Raw genomic sequence first — 3,480 nt, forward strand, 5'->3', positions numbered from 1 at the left:
TATATCCGCAGCGGGACACTTCAGCCTACAAGTCGAGGAATCTTCCAAGTGTTATCGCCTGAAAGAGAGGAATGTCACACATGGGAGCAATGCCTTGCACCATTTGGTGAATCACACCTTCCACCACACTTTCACACATATCCTAGGTCCACATGCAAGTTTTGGTGGCATTCCGGTGCTCCGGCGGTCGTTCCCCCCCCCCCCCAAAACGGCGGTCTGTGTGCCTCGGGGGGTCTACCCCCCTAGATTTCACCGTGCGAGGTTCCACCAACATAATTTTTGATAGGTTTGGTTTTGGTTAGTCCATATGCACATGGAAAGCCAGGTTTGGCACACTTTGGCACATTATAGCCACAGGTATACCCGCAGCGGGACACTTCAGCCTACAAGTCGAGGAATCTTCAAGTGTTATCGCCTGAAAGAGAGGAATGTCACACATGGGAGCTATGCATTGCAACATTTTGTGAATCACACCTTCCACCACACTTTCAAACATATCCTAGGTCCACATGCAAGTTTTGGTGGCATTCCGGTGCTCCGGCGGTCATTCCCCCCCGAAAACGGCGGTCTGCGTGCCTCGGGGGGGTCTACCCCCCTAGATTTCACCGCGCGAGGTTCCACCAACTTACTTTTTGATAGGTTTGGTTTTGATTAGTCCATATGCACATGGAAAGCCATACTTGGCACCACTTGGCACATTATAGCCTCCGGTATACCCGCAGCGGGACACTTCAGCCTACAAGTCGAGGAATCTTCCAAGTGTTATCGCCCGAAAGAGAGGTGAAGGTCACACATGGGAGCTATGGCTTGCACCATTTGGTGAATCACACCTTCCACCACTTTGGTGCCATTTTGGTGCTCCGGCGGTCATTCCCCCCCTCGAAAACGGTTGTCTAGCTGCGTGCCCCGGGGGGTCACTACTCACTACCCCCTAGATTTCACCGCGCGAGGCTTCATCCGTGTAGTTTTAAAATATCATGATAATTAAATTATTAAATAATACACATGTTAAAATACAGGTTTAATATAATTTTGAAATGGTGATGAAAATTTATATGTGCCAATGCACACGGCAAAGGTAAATCTGCACGGCAAAGATCTCTTTGCCGTGCTAAGCCGCACGGCGCAAAGCCATAGGCGCACGGCAAAGGCTCTAAAACGCACGGTAAAGGGTTTCTGCACGGCAAAGAGCTCTTTGCCGTGCACTTTGCATGGCAAAGCCTCGGGTCACGGCAAAGGCGGGTCAACCCTATCCTCTTGGCCCGCTCGACCGGCCCTTTCCAGCCACACAAAACACACACGCGCAGCAGCTCCTCCCCTCTGCCCCCCGCGCGCCGCCGCCACCGCCTCGCCCTGCCTCCGTCGCGCCGCCGCCTCGCCCTGCCTCCCGTCGCGCCGCCGCCTGATGACCCACAAGTATAGGGGGTGTATCGTAGTACTTTCGATAAATAAGAGTGTCGAACCCAACGAGGAGCAGAAGGTGTTGACAAGCAGTTTCGATGAAGGATTCACTGTAAATGCTCACAGACAAGTATTCAGGGGGTTTTGATATTGCAGATAAATAAAGTACGAGTAAGTAAAATGCGAGAGTAATAGTTGCAGCAAGTGGCCCAATCCGTTTTAGCACAAAGGACAAGCCGGTTTGTTTACTTATAATGACCAAACGTTCTTGAGGACACACGAGAATTTAGTCTAGTGCTTTCGCTTCATATAGCTGATTAATCTTCATTGTTTTGATAAGTGTTGTGTGGGTGAACCTATGCTAATGCACCGCCCTTCCTAGGACTAATACATACTTGTGATTATACCCCTTGCAAGCATCCGCAAATACAAGAAAGTAATTAAGATAAATCTAACCACAGCCTTAAACTCTGAGATCCTGCTATCCCTCCTGCATCGATATACCAACGGGGGTTTAGGTTTCTATCACTCCGGCAACCCCGCAATTAGCAAACGAATACAAGATGTATTCCCCTAGGCACATAAAGGTGAAGTATCATGTAGTCGACGTTCACATGACACCACTAGAAGAATAACACCACAACTTAAATATAATAGCATTGAATATTACCCAACATAATTCACTACTAACATTTAGACTTCACCCATGTCCTCAAGAACTAAACGAACTACTCACGAGACATCATATGGAATATGATCAGAGGTGATGTGATAATGAATAACAATCTGAACATAAACCTTGGTTCAATAGTTTCACTCAATAGCATCAATAACAAGTAGTAATCAACACCAGGAGAGTTTCCCCTATCAAACAATCAAGATTCAACCCTAGATGTTACAGCGGTGACGAGGTGCAGTGGTGGAGATGGCGGTGATGATGATGGAGATGATGGTGATGATGATCCCAATGATGTCCAGCTCGATGACGGTGACGATGGCGTCGATTTCCCCCTCCGAGAGGGAATTTCCCCGGCGGATTCCTGCCCGCCGGAGAGCTCTTTTCTCTCTGGTGTTTTCCGCCCCGCAGAGGCGGCTGTGTCTCTTCGCGATTATTCTCTGGAGCTTAGGTTTTCGGGACGAAGAAGTACGCGAAGGAGAGGAGGCCAGAGGGGGCTGTGGGCCACTCCCCACAAGGCGGCGCGGCCAGGCCTGGGCCCGCGCCGGCCTATGGGGGGGGGGCCGATGGCGGCCCTCCTCGGCTCCTCCTTCTGGCTGTCTCCGTCTTCTGAAAAAATAAGATTTTCCGTGTAATTTCCGTCAATTGCTGATCTTCCGAAATATTGCATTCTGACGGTGCTTTTTCCAGCAGAATCCTGACTCCGGTGCGCGATTCTCCAATAATCATGAAACATGCAAAATAGATGAAATAACATAAGTATCATCTGTAAATATGAAATATATCAATGAATAACAGTAAATTATGATATAAAATAGTGATTCAAAATGGACGTATCAACTCCCCCCAAGCTTAGACTTCGCTTGTCCCCAAGCGAAACTGAACTCAGTAAACAAGGCCACATGTTTATGGTGTGAAGAGTCGATAAATAAAATACGGACAAGAAGCATCATATTAATTCACACAAGACATTCTAGTGAACAACTTCCCAATATGATTCAACTTGAAACAAGTAAAAGGAAATCACAAATAAAGGTGCATAGGAAATCATAATTGGTGATGGCAAACTTCGTTCTTGGTTAGAGAACATTTAACAGATTGTACTTATTTATCGAGCAGCGCTCTTATATTAAAGCTTATAGCAAAATTTGCATACTCAATCATAATAATCTCCTCATAATCATGGATAACCTTCAAAGCTATATTCATTCAGATAAAACTTGTACTGAATAAGGAAGAAATAAAGGCATGATTAAATAAATCACAATATAGATGGTTGGATCACAACAACTCAATTGCTTGCTTAAGATGGAGGGAAATAGGTTTACTTACTCAACATGAAAATAAAAGATAGGCCCTTCGCAGAGGGAAGCAGGGATTAAATCATGTGCTAGAGTTTTTCA

This window comes from Lolium perenne, chromosome 4, assembly GCF_019359855.2.
Source record: "Lolium perenne isolate Kyuss_39 chromosome 4, Kyuss_2.0, whole genome shotgun sequence".
NCBI classification, from domain to species: domain Eukaryota; kingdom Viridiplantae; phylum Streptophyta; class Magnoliopsida; order Poales; family Poaceae; genus Lolium; species Lolium perenne.